We start from the raw sequence: 22,748 nt of genomic DNA, 5'->3' as shown, positions 1-22,748 counted from the left end.
AAGATTGCTTTTCGGGGGGCGGGTGGGGCAGCTGGCAGGTAAGAGGATCAGAATTCTCGACCTTGGTGTTATCAACACCATGTTCTAACCAAGTGAGCTAACTGGCCAGCCCCAAGACTTCTTTTTAAATTCAGTTTTTGGTGTGTTAGAATGGTTTTCATTCTAACATTCTTAGTATATTTAGTCTGCTCCAAATACAGTACTTTCATTTGAGCATTTTATTACATCTTATTTTTAGTGCCAAGATGGCCATTAAGTATTTTATTAGTTTATTTGGTACATTAAATTCTCTGAATATTAGGTTTTAGTGTTTTAGGATCTTATTTCTTTTCCATTTTTATTGTTTTCAATTCTTCAGCATTTTTAGATGCCCCTAAACATTTATATTTGAGCTTTTTAAACGTATTAAGTTTTGTTTTAGTTTAGACCATAGGTCTCAGTAAACTTTTTGTTTCATTCATTTTTCTGGTTAAAATGCATTTTTTCCTTACTTCCAGTGTGAAGACTTTACTACTTATATTGATTTTAGTATTTTAAAATTATGTTTAGAATTTTAATATAAGGGTGACCATGTAAGACCCCTCTACTTATACACCTTTGCTAATTTTTACTAGTATTTGATGGCTAATAATTTTAACAGTTTTAAGTCATGAAAAATAAAAAGGGATATATCATATGAAATATTTTAAATCCTCAAATTCAAATAGATCATCTTTACATATGTCAATTATTTCTAAACAATTTATCATAAGAGTGTAAAATAAATAATACCAGACTAAATGTGAAGGGTTTTAATCTGTAGGTTAGTTAGGTAGCTGTCTTAGTTGGGATTCCCCCAGAAGCAGACCCTGGAACAAGGAATGAGTGAACATAATTTATTTGTGAGGTTCAGTGTAACTGGCAGGGGTGTGGGGAATGTGATAAGAGAAGGACAGGCAGGTAATATAGAGCATATTATTAAGCTAGCTATCACAGAAGCCAACTGAAGCTTAATCTCATGTGGAAAACTCTGGCAACTGGTATAAGACACATGCCTTACAATTGCCTACTCAGGGCCAAGGAAGCTGGGGTATTTGTATGCCAAAACTTGCCAATCACTGCTTAAGATCTCCCAGTTGCTTCAAGCAGTTGAAAGGCAGTCTTAAAGATTAGATTAAAGACTTATGTGCACAAATGGCAAGGGATTCTAAGGACATATGGGCAGAGCAACCACATTGTTTATTACATTAGCAAAAATTTAGGCACACATAATCACCACAGAGGTAATTCTGAAACAGCAAATTTAGTCCAGAATGTTGGTGAAATTCTGGCAAACAAGTTTTACCTGGAAGCTGGAAAATACACTGACAATAGCTAAGTATTATTAGCAATTAGGAAATTTGTAATTAAAAATGGTAACAAAATAGGAGCCTGGTACTCGGACACTAGCAAACAGATAAACATAGATAAGTTTAAAGAATAATATCAGCCTATGCTCTCTTTCAAGAAATAATCCTTACAGTTCTTTCAATGGTCCACACTATAGCAAGGATAAAGACCCACCAGAACAAGGGTCAACGATGTGAAGAATCATCCCAAATCATCTGTTTGACTGTTCCCCTAGCAAATGGCTATTTTCCTACTACAACTTGAAGGTAGAAGCTATTTTTTAAAAAACAACATGAAATAAGTATGAATTAAAGTTTTTTGGAGGATCTACAAAAATTTTCTATGAGTAGACAATACTTCCTCCATCTAAATACAACTTCTCCTATTCAGTTTTGAATTTTTTCTCAGCTTTAAAGCTTTTCTTGGTCCCTCTTGGTAGTCTTTTGGCTTGAATCTTAGGGCCTCCTTGTTTTGGACTGTTCCATAGCATTTATGTTTCTTGGGGTCAGATGATAGGAGCTGACCAGGAGGGCTCAGGTCCAGGTCCTGGTATCACCATAATTCCAGGGCTTCTTTGGTCAATGAGATGCCAAGTCTCAAAAATTATTACTTCTGGATCTTCATGTTGCTTAACATCTCACTCTGGAGTAGAGTTTACAGTTCAATGGATGGCTAAAACAGACTGGATGGCTAAGTCTTGAGCTTTGTGGGCCAGATAGGGATGTTTCTGGTCACTTATTGCCCACTAATGTGGGCTTATTAAAGAGTATTAATCTTTTGAAAGCTAAACCTATCAGTGAAAAAGCTAAGTGTATGCAAACTATATATCTGTACCAAGACCAAAGACCAGTATTTGTATTGGTGAAAATGATTTGGGATTGGATTATTTTTGTGCAGAGAACATAAGGAAGAAAAGGTGGAAAGCAAGTGTGTGTGAAAATGAAGAAATGACATTTCCCTTTAAACTGTGCTATGCTATAAGTCATAACATTGGGGTCAATTATGCATGCATTTACTTTCTTTGAATTATATTTTCACAACATAGTTGCCAAGCATTGGTCTATTGCTGCTGTGGAGTGCAGAGCCCCAGAATTTGCAAGGGAGCCACTGCTATACCCTGTAGTTTCCGTGGTTGCCAGTGTTACTTTTACAGTTTGAGAATAGGAGTGGGGATGAAGGAGGGGTGGGGGGAAGGTAGCAGGAAATGAGAAGAAAGGAAGATTTAGCAAGGAAAACATTTTCTTTCTGACAATGAAGTAGTCTGGGAAAGAAATATACTGCATTAAAGGAGCAAACACTTAGGAAAAAAAAATTACATTTTTGTACATTCTAAAAAGAACAGTTTGCATTATAAAATTATTTACTATTAATAGCTCCTGACTAAAACAATCATTTTATGTAGAGTATGACTAAGTTCTCATTATCTCAAAATTAAATAACGAGAATAGAAATTTATAGCTGGAAGCACGTTAGCAATCCCTGAGACCTTGCCTTCCTTTTCAAGATGGAGAGAACACAGGGCTAAAAGATTGGCTTGCTGAAGGTCATAGTCAGTGACAGAAGAAGGGCTACAATCCAGGTTATCTCATTTCTTCTCAAATGTCTTTTTCACAAATATTTTAAAAATATTAGCTTATTTTGTTTTATAATTTGCAAAGCTTTTCATTTGAGTCCCACAACATAATACCTGCAAGGAGGTATTATTAACATTGTACCACCTCCCAACACGAACATATTTCAAATCTATATGTCTCTATTTTTAATTCATTTTCTTACTGTGAAAATACTTGAGAAAAGGTGTTTAGATATGACTGTACAGTAAGAAGTAGGCCATGACTGTATTCTTAACAATTCCATTAATATGAAATACACCTGAATTACTGCAATTTTATTTAAATTTACAGCAAGTCACCAATCTCCAGGATAAAGCATGTTCTAAAACTCCTACCTTCTAAAATTAGGCAAATTGAGGAAAAGATGGGACATGGACATGATACATATTTTTAAAAATTACCCTAGCACACTAACCCTAACTTTTTCTTTTTTTTCCTCCACTGTATGTCTGTTGTTTTCATTTCATTTTTCACTTCCTCTCCAAAACTACATACGAATATGAAAAAAGCAGTTCTGTAGTTCTTCATTAATCCATCAAAGGTTTTTAAGCAACGAAACAATCCTACTTCATTAACGAATCATCTGTATATAGAGTTTGTTAGCTTGAATATGAAACAGGTTGAAGAGAGTTCCAGTCTTCAAAAAGCTGGCTCGGAATGAAGGACAACACAGACATGACAGGTCTCCAAAAACTAGTCCAGATCTAGCTGAGTTAAAGGCCCATTTGTAATAATGCATATAGAGAGTATGGTTATACTCTCACAAATGAACAATTGTTTAATTATGCTAAGAGTGAAATAGCTTTTGGGGAAAATCCATGACAAAGTAATCCTATTTAGAACACAGCTTCTATAGGAAGTTCTTTTACGTTCCTCCTTTGGAGGCTGGGAAAACATCTTCCTCTTGACGTGGATGCTGTCTACAGGCAAAGAGGCAACATAGAGGCAAAGAGAATAATCCTTGCTTTCCAGAGGAGGCTCTGCAGGCACAGTGCAAACGTGGCATTATGTAGGCCTTCACAAATCGGATGCTCAGAATTCAGAGTACCCCAACTCATGTTCCTAACGGGACAAACTGTAACAATGTAGTCACAGGAATTACAGGTTTCAAAGGAACAAAGATGAGAATATTTTTCCCAAGCTGTGAAAATTTGATCTAGATTCAACTGACATTTACTAACTTTCTGGTTTATCCCATATTCTTTCCCAAACATAATGTTATTTAATCATCATTAAAACTTTAGGGTATAGATGCTATCATCCTCATTTAGCAGATGGGAAACTGAGACTACAAGAGCCTTGGTGGAAAATGGTGGAGTTGGAACCTGAACCCAAGTCTAGCGCTCTATTCCATCTTTCCACATTGCTTTGTGCTTCTTCTGAAGATGTGTCAAAATTAAGATTCATCACATTTTAAAATATTTATTTACTTGTCCCTGCTTTATTCCAAAGTAATCAAGGTAGCGTATAAAGTATCAGTACCATACATTAAAATGGAAATAAGTGAGGAAATTAAGACAAAGAAAAATTATGAATGGCAAGTTAAAGATTAAAAAAGAACATAGGAAACAAATGTTTTTACATATTGTGATTATGGTACAATAACTTACTAATATATAAGACGTGCTTAACCAAGCTTTTAAAAAACATCATTACAGTACCAACATAGAAATTACATGGGAGGTCCAGCAATGTTGTAAAGGTATGAATTCTCTCTGGAATTTTCTTCTCTGTGGATTACTCTCATTTCCAGTGATGCAGTTGTAAACAAAGCCTCAAAATCAGTCAATGCCTCCGTTTCTCCAGATAACTAGGAAGATGTGATCTCTGGGAACACTTCTCTAGGAATGTGGTTCCATTTGCTATATGGTTTTTGTAAGTAAAAATGTATTCCCAGCTCCAAAATAGTAAATTACAAAAGAAAAAAAAAATCATGTGTAACTTGGGAGCTTTTTGGGGGGATGGTTTCAGTTATTTTCTATTTAATGGAGTAATACAGAAAGTCTATGGGAGAAATACTGAAAAGACCAAGAGTATCTACACAGATGTTTCTCGTTCCCGACATATTCATGTCCAGAGAGATTTTAATTGAAGTCAGAGCAAACTCACTTTAATACATTATATTAAAACCCAATTTTGATCATATTATATATGGAAAATGGAAGGAAGAAATCATGAAAAAGTCAAATTTCTCCTAAGTTTTAACCCTTTCCAAAATAAGACCTGTAAAATTCATTTTGAACACATCTTTTCAATTAAATATTTATTAATTAGAATTCAAACCACAATTTTCTCCTGGGAAGAGGCAAAGTGTATTCATTTAATATAGTACAAAAATAATGTACATATAACACAATTTACTACAAAACTGGCTTTTATCCTATAAATGTTTTTGGTTATTGCATCGTAACAAATTCTTCCCTACCGTTAAGAAAGTTAACACATCCCTCAACTGGGAGAAAGAGTAAAGTGTCTAGTGTGTCTGTCAATATCTAAATTCACGTGCCTTTGAAATGACTGATGTGCTGGAAAAAGTGCAAAGGGAAAGAAGTTTAACTCCACATTGGCTCAGTCTCATCTGCATGGCATGTTCTTGATCAGCACATACTTTAGTTTTCCGAGTAGGTGTGGTTTTTTGTGGTATATTGAGAACCTAACATTCCAGGTCTGCCACTGTAAGATCATGTTAGGGGAAAAAATTATACATGTAAAATGGCATACATTTTAAATTCTCCTCTCTGCCCACCTACTTAACTAATTTCCTTCCTTTCTTCTCTCTCATTCTTGCTTGATATATCACTTACTTTTCCAAACAGGCTACAGGAAATAAATAGATATCATTACTGTAGTTTAACAATGAAATTTAAAAATTATAACTAAAGTATATCTCCTGAAGAAATAAAAAATGCATACCTACCAAAAACCTTTCCTGTGTTGTTAACCTGGCTCTTGAAGCTATGAACAATTTATTACTCTATTGTATATATTTCTGCATATATATAATTGAATTTGTTTGTTATTTAGACTTCTATATTGTTAGCATTATATGTACATCATAGCTCCTCTGTTAAACTAACATTACAGAAGATAACTTAGTCTTTTCCCTTAATTTGATACAATAATATTTTGAACCCCTACTACGTGCAAGACAGGTAAGGTACTCAAGTATTTTAAGGAAAACAAAGAGTTAGGGATACTATACATTCATAAATCAACATAAAAGTAGAGGTACAAATAAAATGGCATGTATGTTAAAAGGAGGCAGAGATTAATAATTCCTTTGTAATTCTTAAGGAACTTATACAAAACAAATTAAATTCTGGTAGACTAAGACTCAAAATTCAATATTAAGGAGCTTAGATGCAAGTCTATCCCTAATTATAATTTTCAGTAAAAAAAATTCGTAAACCCCTTCTTTTTTTTTTTTTTGTAAACCCCTTCTGCTTATTCCTCTCAAAGATATCTCCTACAATATACATGCCTTAGCATGATCCCACTCAACAGCTTCCTGTCATATTTCACAAGACCTCTGGAAATGCCATCATCTCCAGGAAGCTCCCTCACTTGATTCTAAGAGCTGTGGTTGTCTTCTACACCATGTAATGTCTACACTTCCCACATTATTTACTGTTAACATCAGTGTACATTTGCACATTTACATAATTACCTTATAAGTACACCAAAACTGTCTGTGGAGCATCTTAACACAGATTTCCACAGCTGGGTTTGGGTTCTATACGTCTGGAAAACCCCACAGGTGTTTTTGATGTATAGGCGAGGTTGAGAGCCAGTATGCACCACACACTTTTAGAACACAGACAAATTTTAAATAGCACTCTTCTTGAGTGCCAATTTTGACTGCTCAGGAGTGGCTGCCTGGAACACCATGTTAAGAAGAATACTAAGGCTGTGCAAGCTCAGACTGCCTGGATTCAAATCTTGACTAATACTAATTACCTGTGTGACTCTGTACTTCAGCTTCCTTATATGAAAACAGGGTTAATACTTGTATTTACTAGGGCTGTTGACAGGATTAAAAGGGTTACTACACAGAGAATTTAGAATGGTGCCTGGCACATGGAAACCTTGATAAATATTACCAATTGTCATGGGACTGGCATTATGAGTACTGAGTACTTGCCAATTGAGACCTAAGAAACACTCTTGAGGGTTGAATTTAATGAGTATAATGCTATACCTATGAGAAAAGGCATTATATATGTATACTTCTAATTTAGAAATACAGTCGGAACAATTTATTTGCAAACTGAGGACTGTTTGAGACTTTGTGTTGGTGACGTGAAGCGTGGCACAGAGGAATAAAAGCTATGTGGTACAGGAGAAAAAGCACAGATTTACAAACAGGATACTAGTGTTTGTGTCTCAATTAACTGCCTATGTAACCCAGAGCAAATCATTGGCCCTTTTTGTTTCCCCATCTGTAGAGTGAGTATAAAACCAGTTTTTTCTCTACAATGTTTCTGTGAAGATTATAGGAGACAGTGGATAGGAAGGTATCTAGTGTATGATCAAACACATGGAAAATATTCAATACATTTGTTGGTCTAAGCCAGCCTCCAAAATCCTATTTAACCCATTTATAGCTAAATGACAGTATAAACTGTCATGTAAAACCTCTCAATTTGATATGTTAGTAATATTTTCTACTGTCCTGGCTCTTTGTATCATTAAGGTTAAGGCTCTGGGTATAACAAACAGACCACTGACAAAATCAGAGCCCCAGTGACTGAAGGTCATACAGGAGAGACTAATGAAAAACCTGCCATTTAAACCCCTGGGACAAGGGTTTCCTGTGCTTAAAAGAAGCTCAAGAAATACGTAGAATTTTCCCCAGTCTTTTTCTATGCATGCCTGTTTTACAAAACTGTTCAATTGTATAATCTTGCATTCAACATTTTTTCTATGACATTTTCTCTTGAGCATTTCCCCATATCGTTAAAATCCCTTCAAAATATTATTTTCAATGGCTGAATATCTGGTATACGGATGAATAATGCTGTGGATTGATTGAACTGCATCCCACAAAGTTCATATATTAGAAACTTAATTCCCACTGTAACTGTTGAGGGTAGGAAATCCTATTGTGGTCATTGAAAGGGGCCTTGAAGAGGTGATTAGATTGTAGGGCCATGCTGTAGTGAGTGGATTAAGAATGGTGGTCAAGGGTGTGGTTCTGAGGGCTTTAAAAGGGAGCACGTGACAGTCTCTCTCTCTCTGCTCCGCCATTTTCTACCATGTGAGACCCCTGCATTGCTGGAAAGCCACCACCAAAGAAGACCCTCCCTAGATGTGTTCCCTGGACTTTGGGCTTCCTAGACTTTGAAAGTATAAGCAATAAATTTCATTTTCTTACAAATTACCCAGTTCTGTGTATTTTGTTATAAGCAGCAGAAACAGACTAAAATAAGTAATATATAATCACACCCGTTATGTTAAACATTTATGTTGTTTTAAAATTTTTGCTCTTGTAAATAATGGTGAACTGAACATCCTTATTAATATTTGTATATTATTTCCTTAGGATAAATATTTTAAAAAGAATTTATTGAGGTAGAAGTCACATAACATAAAATTAACTATTTTAAAGTGAACAATTCAGTGGCAGTTAGGTTAGTACATTCACAACGCTGTACCACTACCACCTCTATCTAGTTCTAAAACATTTTTGTCAGGATGAATATTTTTGAAGTAAAATGCGTTTCAACATTTTAAAACTTTTTGATACACACTGTTAAAATGTCTTCTTCTGAGAGATCCATTTCATAGCACATTTATTTCTATGTGTATTATTAATATCAAAAAATAAAAAAACCTTTAACAGTGAGAAAGATTTTAAAAAATCATTTCTTTCAATGTCAGTGATGACTAGTAAAGTTTCAACTTTTTCAAGTATTTCCTTGCCATCTATGTCTCTTCTTTTCAGAACCGCCCATAGTGATGAGATATTATTCTATGAGGCATCTGCAGTACTTTTTATTGTGGATGCTTTGAAGGCTTCTATGTAAGGGACACCTTAGCTTGGGCTGGATGAAACAGACACTGTTCAAGGTGTCTGGAAGTACTGGGATGGTTAGTTTTGTGCTTTGAGGGACTTAAACACCCATTTTACCTTTAAAAAATAATAACCAGAACTGGAAATTGTCAGTTGTCATTCAATAAATAACAAGTGTGCCAAGCTCTATCACAATCTTATGATTTAATCCAACTATAAATTATATTAATTCTTTCCTGTAAATAATTCTCATTGTTTTTTGGTCAAAAATAACAAAGCCTTCCTTATATTAATTAAATTCCCTAAGTGACAGGCACTATACTATGGGCTAAGTATGCACAGACTAAAACCAAAAACAAAAATCCCATAGGCCCTCAAAGAGCTCACACTAGTGGAGAAGTTTAACAAACAAACTGTATAGATCATGATAACTGCAATGAAAAGATCACATAGAAGTGGATGGTAGCACAGAAGATAAAATGATTACCTCTATTTAAATGTTCAGGGAAAACTTCTTAAAGAAGGTGATGACTGAGATTAATTTTGAAGGACAAATATGAATTCGTGAGGTTGGAAAGGGCCAAGAGAATTCTAAGAATCTGCTGTGGACTGGAGACTTGAAATCTCTCTTCTGGGGGGTAATTATAAGCAGTTCTGCACTGTTATTGTATAAAGGTTAGCGTGGGGCCTGTAGACGCTGATGCTCAAGAGGCAAAAGCCAGATTAAAGCACCTTGTTTACTAGATTACAGAATCTGAATCTAACTTAAAGTCAATAGGAAATCATTAGTAGATTTTAATTTTGAGAGAGAAATGATTATATTCACGTTTTAAAATGATCATTTTGGTGACAAATGGATTAACCAAACACATTAATAAGGCTTGAAGATATGCATGATCTGGCTCCTTTGTACCTCTCCAGTCTGATTTTTGAGGTACTCTCCTTTGTCTTCTATACTAAAACACTAAAGTTCTATTTTCTGGGCATTTGCACATGTGGCCCCTTTGCTTGGACACTCCTGTTCTCTTTGTGGGTCTAACTTCCACTTATCTATAGATATCATCAGGAATAAAATTTCCTCTGGAAAGCTTGCATTAACACTCATAAATTGGAGCTACCTGCCTCCCATGTGCTACTAAGATTACCTATTCTCAAAGTACTCTTTGTGCTGTCATCTCACTAACTGCCTGTACTATTTTCTCCCCCATTACCATGAATTTTGTAAGGTCAATGATCATTTCTATTTTGATGACCATTATATCTACAATGCCTAGCACAGGGCCTGGAACACAGAAGGTGTTCAATTAATATCTCTTGAATGAGTGCTGAATATGGGGTGTGAGGCTGGCAGCAGACCAGTTGTGTGACCAATGATAAAGGCCTGAACTAAGCAAAAGTACTGAGAATGAAGATAGGCAGGAAATTGACAGAGGAGTTGGAGTCAATAAAACATGGTGAATTAATGTATGTTAGAGGAGAAAAAGAAAGAAGGAGAATAACAGAGAAAAAGTAGTGAAGAACAATTCCTAATTTTTAAGAAAATGGGCAGACAGGACCAACACAATCATGTTTCCTGTTACCACTCCTACAGCTCTCCAGCCAGGCACAATGGCCACCTCATTGTTTCCCCCAAATGCCAGGCATACTCCTGCCTCACAGTGGGAAGTTGCTGTTTCCTCATCCTGGAACCATCTTCCCCCAGATATCCATTTGGCTCACTCCATCACCTCCATCTTTGCTCAAATGGTAGCTTTTCAGTGATGACTTCCCCAAGCATCCTACTTAGAATTGCAACCCTTATCCTCATAACCCTTGGCTCTCATTATCAATCTTCCCTGCTTCATTTTTCTCCACAGAACTTATCAATATCAGACAATACATTTTATTTATTTGCTTTGTCTCTGATGGAGTTTGGATGTGTTGTCTCCTCCGAAACTCATGTGGAAATTTGATCCCCAATGTGGCAGTGCTGGAAACTGATTGAGTCGTGGGGGTGGATCCTTCATGAATGGATTAATGCTCTCCCTGGGGGAGGAGGGGTAGTGAGTGAGTTCTCACTCTATTAGTTCCCACAAGAGCTGGTTGTTTAAAGGACCCTGGCACCTCCTCTCTCTCTCTCACTCTCTCTTGCTTCCTCTCACCATGTGATCTGCTTGTACCTGCTGGCTGTCTGCCACTTTTCCGCCATAAGTAGAAGTAGCCTGAGGCCCATGCCAGATGCAGCTGTCCCAGAATCGTAAGCCAAATAAACCTCTCTTCTTTATAAATTACTCAGTCTCAGGTATTCTGTTATAGCAACACAAAACGGACTAAAACAGTCTCTTTCACTAGAAATACCAATTCCCTGAGAGATAAGGATTTGTTTGTTGGCTTGTTATCTTCATTACTGCTTCCTCAGGACCTACACCCTCATAGCCACTCAATAAATATTTGTTAATTAATTAATTAATGACTGAATGAAGGAATGAACAGTACTGCCCATATAGGCACAGAGAGGGAAATATAAATGTAGAAGATAATTACAAGTTTATTTTTAGATATGTTCAATTAGGAGATGTCTATGGGACATCCAACTGGTGCTCAAGGAAAAGGTTTCAGCTGGTGCCGTCAAGCATATCATATTCAGAAAGAACGTGCAGAGCAAAAAGAGAATTAATAAAACCCATAGAAATTGAGAAACACTAAATATTTAAGGAAAGGGCAAAGGAAGAAGACTAAGCAAAGAAGTCTGAAGAGGATTAACCAAGAAAGTAGGAAAAACACCTGAAAAGGAGAATAGATAATTTCATGATGTTCAATAGTATTAAAACTAAAAACAAGGAAACTAAAACAAAGAAAGAAAAGGACCCAGAGGTCACCATTGATGGTAGGCAATACAGTTTTAGAGGAGCATAAAATCGCAAACAAAAGAATAATCACCACTTATCAAGCACCTACTCATATGCTATGCAAGGTGCATGATGCTTAAAATACACTATTTTTCCAATCCTCTCTACCACACTGCCAGGTAGCTATTTTATTATCTAAGTTTTATGGAAGAAATTTAGGCTCAGGCAGTTTAAGTGGGTAGTGGCTGCTTAGATGGCTAACAAGTCAGAGTTCAGGTTTGAGCCATAATTAAAAACATACTTAAAGAATACTTTGTTCATTTGACACTCTTGTTATAAAGTCCATATAAACTAATTTTGCAGATACAAAAAGCTTGCCACTTTAAGCACCTATACTCATATACTTTAAAGATCTATAAAAGAAAGTTTTAAAAAATCTTGTACTTGATAACTCAAGAATGTCATTATAAATTATCAATTGTTGTCTTTATGCCTTTGGGAACCCCTGAGTTATCTAGAGCTTGTCCTTTCATGATGAAAGGCACTAAGATGATTTATTTTATTTTTTTGGTATCCATGTCTTTATAATTTTTCAGTGTATAGGCTAGAACCATGCTAAGTAACATACATCATCTCAGGTAATCTTCACCACAGCCTTATAAATTTAGTTCTGTTATTAAGAAAAAGAGGCAAAGGGAGGTTAGATAACTTATCTAATGTCACACAGCCAGGCTTAGCAGAAGTTCTGTGTCTCTAAGCCTTCAACTCCAAAGCTCACATTCTTAATTCTGACTAAGCAGATTTCCACGCTGATTTTCCAATGAGGCCCTTAATTACTTTACATATAGTCCAGATTTCAAGATACACAACTGCAGACACAAAAGGCACTTCCCTAAAGAAACTCTGAGATATTAACTTTCTAGAAATTTAATGTTAATTGGGAAAAGGAGTTAACCTTTTAGAATTTTAGACAAATTCTAAAAATTTGAGGAAAAAATGGAAGCACATAGCATAAGTGTAACTTTACCTGCCCATTAAATACATGCTTACAAAGCCAATCTTCAATATCTGTGAGTGCTCCGTCCTAATGGTTTAGTAACTATTTGCTACCAAAATAAATTATCACAAACTTAATGGCTTAAAACACAATTTATTGTCTTATTGTTCTGCAGGCTGCATTCCTTTCTGGAGAATGCAGAGGGAGAATCTGCTATTAGAGGCCACCCACATTCCTTGGCTGGTCGTTCCCTTCTTCCATTTTCAAAGCCCATAAGGAGAGGTCAAGTCCTTCTCACTTGAAATCATATTGACCTCATTTGCTGCCTTTCTCTTCCAGTTTTAAGGATGCTTGTGATTACACTGAGCTTACCTGGATGACCTAGGTTCACCTCTCTAACTTAAGGTTAGTTGATTAGCAACTTTAACTCCATCTGCAACCTTAATTCCCTTTTGGCATGTAATAAATTCATAGGTTCTAAGATTAGGACATGGTCTTCTTGGGAAGCCATTATTTTGCCTCCCACAGTGATTAAGAAAATCCCTCAATTATAGTACAATGTGATTACACTATTAAAGAAGGGGATGGAGGGCCGAGCCCGTGGCACACTCGGGAGAGTGCGGCGCTGGGAGCGCAGCGACACTCCCGCCTCGGGTTCGGATCCTGTATAGGAATGGCTGGTGCACTCACTGGCTGAGTGCCGGTCACGAAAAAGACCAAAAAAAAAAAGAAGGGGATGGAGGCATGTGTTTTCCATTTCTTTTTCTTTATTCCTCTCTTACTGATAGGAAAAGAAGGAAAGAGATACTAGGCTAAATGGGAAATAACAAGTTCAATAACAATATCTTGCAGGAAAATTTAGACTGAATTTTAAAAGTTTGTCTTGCAGGTCTTAAAAATTAGTCTTCAGATACCCTTAACCTAGGGTATAATATTTAGCAGTATACTGTTATGGTCATGAAAGGCACTTACTTTCAGTGAAAGTAAAAGCATCTTTTTGTTAGTCCACACACACTCCTGAACCTTCATTCTGTGCATTCTACTAAATTTACAAAGACCTTCACCCTCCCTGGGTGTGCCCTTTGGCCTCCATATTTACATATACAATTAAAAACTCATGCTGTTTAAATGAAAAATATCAAAATGTTAATAATTTATCTTGAGATGAGACCTATGTTTTCCAGAGGTTTTACTGCATTTAAGAGCTAATTATTCAACTAATATTTCCAGCAGTAGGAAAACATTAGGGAAACACTTTTAAGCCATGAGTGGGAAAAGCTTTGGTATTATCTGCTTACCGTAGCTTACCTTCCTCTCTTTACCCCCAATGTTTCTTCCAATTTTCCAGAAGGTAACTTAATACTATTGCTCCACCACTGCAATAGGTCAACCGAAGAGCAATTTCTAACCATTGATATTTAAAACAATAATTCACAAACTGCCAAATAAAGGGAGGGGCTCTGATATTAAATAATAATTCTTAACTGACCTTTATTACAATAGCAACAAGAAAGAAAAGCTGCAGAAGAATAAACTTAGAAATAAGTAGAATCAATATTTAAAAAACCTTGAAACCCTACTGAGAAAATAAGACATAAACAGAATAACGTACCCTTTATTAGAATTATGTTAATATTGAAAGGGTAACATTTATCCCAAAACTAATATATATATACATGCACATGCACACATGCACGCACACACACACACATATATTTACTGTAATGGTTCTCAAAGCACGGTGTCCCAGACAAGCAGCATCGACATCATCCTTGGATTTAACAGATGTCAATTATCAGGCTCTATCCAGACTTACTCCATCAGAAGCTCTGAAGGTGAGGCCCAGCAACTATGTTTTAACAAGTTTTTCACATGATCCTCACTTATGCATGCAAAAATTTGATAACCACTGATTTAATGTAGTCTCAACAAAAGTAACAACAGAAGTTTTTTCCTCAAAAGGGAAGTAAAACTAGATAAAATGATTCAAAAGGACAAATGGAAAAATAAACATTAAAATTTTGGCACTAGAGATGGAACAGATTGGCAAAAGCATTAATGGAAAATAATCAAGAGTCCAGAAATATTCTCTGTACATAAAGGAAATTAGTACATGACAGGAGTGGCATTTTTAAATCAGAGGGAATGGTGCAGAGACAACTGGTTAACACTCATAAACAAACAATGAGCCAACCAAAAAAATAAATGAAACAGTAAGTAACTGGAAAAAATCATGAATTTTTATGAACAAAGAATCAAAGGCCTTCTAAGCAAAACATAAAACTATAGTCAGATAATAATCAATTGAAGAATAGAATACTTGTAATATATAAAACAGACAAAAAGACTAGTTATGCTAACTCATTAAGAGGTATTATAAACCAAAAACTCAGTTAAAAAATGAATAATGGATATGAAGAGCCATTCTTATAGTGGTGAATGTGGTAGGCAGAGGAGGAAAATTTACAAATATATGAAAAGGTATTCAGTTTCGCTTATAATTCAAGAAGAGAAAATTAAAACAACAAAGAGGTATTTTTCTATCTTTGAAACTGGTAAAATACATTTGATAATATAATATGGCAAGGGTGAAGGGAAATAGCAATCCACCTTACCACGAAGAATAAACTAATGAAAACTCATGAGAGAGGCAATTTAGTAACTTCCATAAAAATTTAAAAACAAATACACCTTATATTCCAAAGGCAGAAATTTATCCTATAGCTATAACGAGCACGTACAGTCAAAAAGAGGAAATAGTGTTCACTCCATCGTTGTTTGAAATAACAAAATAGTAGACCAACCCAAATGTTTGTTACTAGAATATGTATAAATTATGGATTATTCATCCATGGAATACCAAACAACCAAAAAACAAAAACAAAAAGAAACTATAAAACACCAACCAAAGAGAAGAAATGAGATAGCTACATTTATCAGTATGGATCAATCTCTAAGGTAAATTGTCAAGTCACACACAAAAAATCGTGATGAATATCTAGTATTCTTCTCTATGTATAAAAGGAAATATAGATATTATCTCTATGTAGATACATGCTTCTCTGCGTACATATTTATAAAGGATACACAGTAACAGCTAACACTAGTTAATATTCTGTTTGAGATCAGGGGACTAGGTGTTTAGGGTAGAAACACATTCACAATTTTCTTCTACTCTATTTACATTACTCGAATTACTTTTAAAAAATATAGCTCAATTTTTGGAATGCTGGAGTAAAAAGACCTCCAAAAATCTGCTCCTGTGTAAAAGCAATGATAACACTGGCAAAAACTGTCAGTTGCTTTTTTCAGAACTCTGGAAATTAACTAAAGGCATGCAACAATCCCAGGAGTATTTATTCAAGAAAAGTGGCTGAATCTTGGTAAGGAGAGTGAATCTTGTGCCATTTTGATTTGTCCTAATCCATCCCCCTCTCCAGTTGTGAAATAGCCTTAAAAACCAAGAGCTTCACTACTATGTAGCTATGTAAACTAGCAGCTTAGCAGCCATTGAGGAATTAGAACAGTTTTAAGAGTTCTACATTTTGAAATACTTTTAAGAGTTCCCAAATGTCCATCCTCAGGAAGTTGTCACTATTTGACCAATCTGGCAACTCACTAAACTACATTTTCAGGGCTTATCTTTATTTCAGCTGACTCAGAAATGCTTCTGTGCAAATAGTCCTACTTCAAGCGCATTTGTCAAAAACAATCAGTGGCAATTATTTAACAATGCTGGTGCTGAAGGTGGCTTTAAAAGTTGGAGTTAACAAGAGGCTGACCAAAAAAATTAAGGGAAAATTGGGGAATGAAATGTTCATAGGGGTGTATGAAAAGCTCTAACGTATTCCTGGGAATCTACAGAGTCAACCACACACACAGTGCTTTGTGTATGACCATGAAAAACCTGAGAAGGCTCTCAGTGCTCACCTTTGGCTAACCTTGAGGCTCCATGCGAGCAGAAAGTGAAGTTAAGGGTAAGGCAAAATTGTAAACTGTCTGCTAGAGTATTGAAGTCATGCCTTAACACACACACAGAGTTCCTCAGCAAAGGCTGGGAGACTTATTGGTTTAATATCCCATCAATCATTAGCTGATCATGAAGATAACTGAGCACAGACTTTAATGGCTACACACAACAAAGAATACAGACTTTAAGAAAAATATCACTCAAAAAACCAAATAACAACAACAAAAACAATAGCAACAAACTCAGGGAAGGTGGGCATCTGATTTCTAGAGTTGACAATCACATTATTTAAAATGTCCAGCTTCAGCAACATATTATGAGATATGTGAACAAGAAAGGATGGACTATACAAAGGAAAAATAGCAGTCAATAGAAACTGTTCCTGTGTAAGCCCAGAAGTTGAATTTATTAGACAAAGATCACAAATCACCTATAATAGATATGTTCAAAGAACTAAAAGATATCACATCTAAGAATGAAAGGTAAGCACACAAATAATGTCTCATCAAATAGAGAATAACAATGATAGAAATTATTAAAAAAAAAAAGCAAACAGAAATTCTGGAATTGAAAGTACAATAATTGAAATGAAAAGAATCACTGTCAGGTTTCTTTCTTTTTTTTTTTTTTTTTAATGTTCCAAATGTGATGGGTTTATATTATTTTACTCTGATGTATAACCAAGGATTCCACTACAGCACAGAGACCAATATATTAAAAGGTCATGAAAAAAGTGGTGTGGGACATGCAGGATGTGATGTACAACTGGAGGGTCTGGTTGTTTCCTTTAACATGACATTACATTGTTGCTGAGGAACACATTTAAATTAACACTGCAGAACTGAACTGAAGTGTGGCACAAACATGACAACTTCCAGGCATGCCTTCAAGTACCTCCCTTAGGATGGATTTGCAAATCTCTAGACTTCAGTGTGGGGAGGATTATAATTCTTTGGAAGAATAAAAAGTTCACACTTGAAATTTCACAGAATTTTAAGGCTAAAACAGTGGGTTCATTTCTCTTCACTTCCAGGGACAAACCTGATGCTTTACTCAAAACGACATTAAGCCTCCAGGTTCAAAACCCAACCCAACTTTGTGGTCTCCTGCATTGAAGTTCTTTCCATCAATTAAAGCTGATAAGGTCAGTTTGACTCCTGGCCAAAGGGTCTGAGTATAACCCAGTCCAATCAGGCTGGCATTATTTACTTTAGCAGATAGAGAAGTTCTACCGTCCAGCTTGTATTTAGCAGCAATGCCAAAACGGGTGTTGTTACTGCCAGCTGTCCAAGCAAGGTTTATTGACGTTTCAATCTTCTCATTCACCTTCTGGTAGACAGAACCTCCAAATTCAGTGCCAGCGTTCACATGACTGTGCAGCTGGAAGTCTGCAGCCTTGTAACCCAGGGCAAAATTATTCCGTGACAGTTTGGATTTGGCCGTGTCAAAACTCATCTGATATCCTGCAAGCCAACCTTCAAAGGCCAACACAGCCCAATCATATATGGTGGTCCTGCAAAATCTATATCAACGTTACTGCCAAGACTGAAACAATCCCTTTTATAGGAGGCTTTCAATTTCCCACTCTTCTTTCCTGTATTCAGTACAAATATGTTATCAAGAGTCAGTTTCAACCCTTCGGCCAACTTATTCTCCCAAGAGATTTCTGTCCCAAAAGTATTCTCTGTGTTCCATTTTTGGGTGAAGGTATGTCCACAGTTAAAGATCTTATATTTGGTCTCTAGGTTGCCTGATGCTTTCCCTGTATCAGTGTAAGCATGACCAGACGTAGAAAATTCCACTCCACTACAAGACTTGGTTCTCAGATCTATTTTGACCACGCCAAACCCACATCCTTTCTTGAAGACATCCTTGGCAGCCTTTCCTAGGTCACAGTAAGTCGGTGTGTTACTCATAGCTCAGTCGCAGGGCCCGCGTCTGCTCCGCCCAGGCGCTGCCGAAGGTCTTCTCCACCAACGCCGAAAGCGCCTGCGCGCCCCCGCTCCGCCTGCTCGCGTCTGCGCCGTGGTGTCCTGCCATGGTCTCACGCCGCGGGCCTGGCCGTCGCGGGCCTGGCCGTCGCGGGCCTGGCCGTCGCGGGCCTGGCCGTCGCGGGGGGGCGGCTGGGGCGACCAACTCCTCTAACGTCTGGCTATGCCCCAAATCACTGTAAGGTTTCAACTGAATATTTGAGCTGGCAGAAAGAAGACTCAATGAATTTGGAGACAATGATCCAAAGACAGGTCAACTGAGATTATCCGCAAGACAAAAAAAGGAAAAAAAAAAAAAAATCAACAAAGCCTCATATAGTTGTGGGACACCATCCAGCATCCCAACACATGCATAACAAGAGTCCCAGAAAGAGAGGAGAGAGAGAGAAAAAAATTTTTTTCTGACTAAAAAGTTCCCACGTGTAACTGAAAAAAGAATACTAATCTGAACATCCAAGAAGCTCAACAAATTCAAGTTGTATAAACTCAAAGCGATACACAGCCAAATACATCACAGTCAAAATGTTAAAGGCAAAGACAAAGAGAGAATCTTGAAATTAGCAAGAAAAAACAGACTTATCATGTACAAGATTACCTATAATAAGATTAAGAGCTGACATCTAATCAGAAACCACAGAAACCAAAAGGCTATGGGATGACATATTCAAAGAGCTAAAAGAAAAAGACTGTCAACAAAGAAACTTACATCCAGCAAAACTATTTGTCAAAAAGGAAGGAGAAATCAAGATACCCCAGAAAAACAAAGCTGAAAGAATATGTCACTAGCAGTTCTGCACAAGAAATAGAGTACTTCAGGCTGAAATGAAGGATACTAGTCAGTAACTGTAATCTATGCAAACACATAAAGAGTACAGTAAAGGTCACTACATAGATAAATATAAAAGACAATATAAACATATTTTTCATGTAACTCTTTCATCCTATCTGATTTAATAGACAAATGCATAATTTAAAACTATGCTGATGGGTTTATAATGTATACAATCTAATATGTATAATAATAATAGTACAAATTAGAGGGTGGGTGAATGGAAGTATACTGGAGCAAACTTTTTTTTTTTTTTGTCTTTTTGTGACTGGTAAGGGGATCGCAACCCTCGGCTTGGTGTCGCACGAACTGCGCTCAGCCAGTGAGCGCACCGGCCATTCCTATATAGGATCCGAACCCGCGGCGGGAGCCCTGCTGCGTTCCCAAGCGCTGCACTCTCCCGAGTGTGCCTCGGGGCCAGCCCTGGAGCAAACTTTTTGTATTCAAATTAAGTCAGTATTAATCTAAATTAGATTGTTTTAGGTTAAGATGTTAGTTATAATCACCAGGGCAACCATTAAGATAACAACTCTAAAACATATATTAAAAAACACAGCAAGGTAATTAAAATGGTATGCTGAAAAATATTCATCAAACACAAAAGAAAGCAATGATAAAGAAATGGGGGGAGTGAAAGGCATAAGACACATGAAAGGCAAATAGCAAAATGGAATATGTAATTCCTACCTTATCAGTGATTAGCTTAAATGAAAAGGGATAAATTCTGTAACGGAAAGACAGATATTGGCAGAATGAATTAAAAACATGATCTCACTACAGCAAACTCTCAAAAACACGGGTTTGAACTGCACTGGTCCACTTATATGTGGATTCTTTTCAATAAGTATATTGAAAAAGTTTTGGTTACCTGTATGTCATGACTGAATAACAAACCTAACAAACAGTTAAATAGCCGACCCTTAGGTAGGCTATTATTAGTAGGCAATTAGTAGTTCATGGCATTCCCTGCACCCCCTGGGGGTCTTGGGGCAGTCAGTGCAGTACAGTCAACACCCAGGGGGAAAGTGTGCAACCTACTTAAGTAGTAGTGAAGTAATTAAGTTTCTGGGAAGTCAGCAGTTATATGAGAATTTCTGACTGTATGTGGGGGTCTGCAACCCTAATGCCTGTGCTGTTCAAGAAGCAACTGTATATATTGTATAAGAGATACACTATAGATTCAAAGACAAATAAGTTGAAAGTAGAAGGATGAAAAAAATATGCCTTGGAAACAGTAACCAAAACAGAGCTGCAGAAGATAAACTAATATCAAGAAATAAATATAAATATGAAAATTTTTACTAGAGATGAAGAAATTTTTACTAGAAATAATAATAAAGGGTCAATCCACCAGAAACACATAACTATTAGAAACATAAGCACCTAACAGCAAAGTACCAAAAAACATGAAGCAAAAACTCATAGAATTGAAACAACAAAAATATAATTCAACAATAGTATTTGGAGACTTCACTATTCCACTTTTAATAATAGATATGATAACTAAGCAGAAGAGCAACAGGGAAAGAGAAGGCATGAACAGCGCTGTAAATCAATTAGACTTGATGAACATCTATACAAAACTCCACCCAAAAAAGGCAGGGGTGGAAATGCACATGGAAATTCACAGATATGTGAAAATTAAATAACACATTCCTAAATAAGAAATGAGTCCAATAAGATATCATAAAAGAAATTAGAAAGTGCTTTAAAAATGAATGAAAACAGAAACAGAATACACCAAAATTTATGAAATTCAGCTAATGCAGCACTTAGAGAGAAATTGATAGTTGTAAATGCCTTTTTTAAAAAGAAAGATTTCAAGACAATAACCTAACCTTTTGCCTTAAGAAACTAGAAAATTAAAAGTCAACTAAACCCAGTAATAAATAATAAAGACTAGAGCAGAAATAAATTACATAGAGAATAGAAAAACAAAAGAGAAAAATCAATAAATCCAAAAATTAAAAAAATGGAAACTGTTAGCTAGGTTGACCAAGAAAAAGAGAGGGAAGACTCAAATTACTAAAATCAAACTAACATGTGGTCTATCCTGGAGAATATTCCATGTGCTGATGAGAAGAATGTATTTTCTACATTTGTTGGAGGAAGTGTTCTGTAGATGTCTGCCATGTCCAGTTGGTATAAAGTGTAGTTTAAATCCTGTGTTTCTCTGTTGATTTGTTGCCTAGATGATCTGCTGAATGTTGAGAGAGGGGTGATATGGTCCCCAACTATTACTGTGTTGTGATATATCTCTTTCTTTAGGTGTAGTAGTGTTTACTTTATAACACTGGGTGCTCCTATGTTGAGTGATTATATATTTGTAATTGTTACATCCTCTTGCTGGATAGATCCCTCTATCATCATATAATGACCTTCTTTGTCCCTTTTTATAGTCCTTGATTTGAAGTCTATTTTGTCAGATATAAAAACAGCTACCCTGCTCATTTTTAGTTTCAATTTGTGTGGTATATCTTTTTCCATACCTTCACTAGTAGTCTGTGTGAGTCTTTCTAAGTGAGGTGAGTCTACTGTAGGCAGCATATAGTTGAGTCTTGTTTTTTAATCCATTCAGCCAGTCTATAATTTTTGAGTGGGGAATTCTATCCATTTACATTTAGGGTTGTTAATGAAAGGTATTGTCTTACTTCTGGCAAGTTACTGATTTTCATATGGTTGTTTTGATTAACTGTTGTTCCTTTCTTTCCCTTTTATTCTTTGTCTTTGATGTTTGCTATTTTTTCCAAGGTGGTAAGACATACTTTCTTTCTCTTTTTGTTTTCATATCTGCTCTACCAGTAGGTTTTGCTCTTTCTCAAGCATTCATGGTGACGATTATTGTTTTTTGGATTCCAGATGCAGGATTCCCTTGAGTATTTTTTCTAGGGCTGATCATGTGGTGGTGAACTCCCATAGTATTTGTTTGTCTAGGAAATAGACTATTTCTCCTTCATTTCTGATGGATAGTGTTGTTGGGTATAGTATTCTTGGCTGGCAGTTTTTTTCTTTTAGTACTTTGAATATATCATCCCATTCTCTTCTGGCTTGTAAGGTTCCTGCTGAGAAATCTGCTTTTAGTCTTATTCCCATCTGAACTCCTTATAGGTGATGCTTTTCTCTTGATGTTTTAGGATTC

General features: G+C 36.1%; 1 long non-coding RNA gene and 1 pseudogene across 1 annotated transcript in view; both read right to left on the bottom strand.

The window, feature by feature from the left end:
- The window catches only part of LOC134390050 (uncharacterized), a 189,696-nt gene that overhangs the window by 41,429 nt on the left and 125,519 nt on the right, over positions 1-22,748 (bottom strand). The window lies entirely within an intron of this gene.
- On the bottom strand, positions 17,793-18,705 carry LOC134386410 (voltage-dependent anion-selective channel protein 3-like; annotated as a pseudogene).

The sequence above is a fragment of the Cynocephalus volans genome, chromosome 1 (genome assembly GCF_027409185.1).
Source record: "Cynocephalus volans isolate mCynVol1 chromosome 1, mCynVol1.pri, whole genome shotgun sequence".
Taxonomy (NCBI): Eukaryota; Metazoa; Chordata; class Mammalia; order Dermoptera; family Cynocephalidae; genus Cynocephalus; species Cynocephalus volans.
This window is presented reverse-complemented; position numbering and strand designations above follow the sequence as displayed.